Raw genomic sequence first — 1154 nt, 5'->3', positions numbered from 1 at the left:
CTGAGCAGGTAAGCCAGTGCTGGCTGGCTTCTTGTAGTGTCTGGGTCTGTTACAGCCAAACACACTCCTGAGACATAGGTCCCAGCTTCCTGTTGAGAGACCTTAGGTACCCCATAATGAAAGATACTTATCTGAGTGTCTGTACATGTACATGCCTTCCCAAATACGGGAAGCAAAATCCCTCCACATCCCCTTCCCAACCATGTTATTCTGTGTGTGCTATGACCTAAGGCCAGGCATCCGATTAAAAAACTGCCCACCCCCCTCTGGCCCCACCAAAAGGAAAGGATGGTTGAGGCAGCAGGAATGTAGCTGTCCCCTGTGGCTTTATTGTTACCCAGTAGCCCCCAATCTGTTCTGGGATTCCCCAGCCCATGCCCCATTGGAACTATCAAGCCCAGGACAACTGGGGTGGAGGCAGGAGTTGAGCTTGTTCTGGAATAGGAGGATTGGGCAAGGGGGATGGGTAATAAGTGGCAGCTGCTGCTGCAGGTGCTTCCCTCATACACAGATGCAGGTCTGTTTACCTGACCTCTCACCCTGGCCGCCCAGGCCTTCTCCCACCGAGAGAATTAGGAACTTCCAGTTAGAAGGATCTGAGGACGGGGCTAGCCTGCTGCCTGACCTGGGTGAGGTAGGCTGGTCTGAGCCCCCGTCAGGACTGAGAGTGAGGCCGTGAGTCACCAACCGCACAGGTGGGTCCCTGCTATGACTTTCATTTGAGGCACTACAGACACAGGGATGATCAGATCTGGGTTTTCCATAGTCAGGGCTAGCAATGAGTGGGTAGCTCTTCTGTTCTAGAATCCGTATCTGCAGGTGGATTATCTGCAGAAGATCAGACTTTCTGCCCCATTACATGACATGTTCCTCCAGTAAAACTTCTCTGAGACTGAGGATGGTATATCTGTGAGAGCTGAGTAAGGTTAAAAAAAATTGTAAGTCAGGGAAATTACTTAATCACCCAAATTTCTTTCTTTTCTCATCTTTCTTCCTTAGCATGGATTATCAAACACTGACTTTTAATTTGGATCCTCAAGGATTTTTTTGAATGAGGGACTAAAACAAATTAGAATTCAAGAATGAGAGAGTATCAGGAAGCCTTTGGAGTTTGAATCTAAACAAACCTGAATTCAGGTCCTCAGTAGGCTGTT

This window comes from Eptesicus fuscus, chromosome 20 (assembly GCF_027574615.1).
Source record: "Eptesicus fuscus isolate TK198812 chromosome 20, DD_ASM_mEF_20220401, whole genome shotgun sequence".
Classification (NCBI taxonomy): Eukaryota; Metazoa; Chordata; class Mammalia; order Chiroptera; family Vespertilionidae; genus Eptesicus; species Eptesicus fuscus.
The sequence above is the reverse complement of the archived record's forward strand: the minus strand, read 5'-3'. Positions refer to the sequence as shown.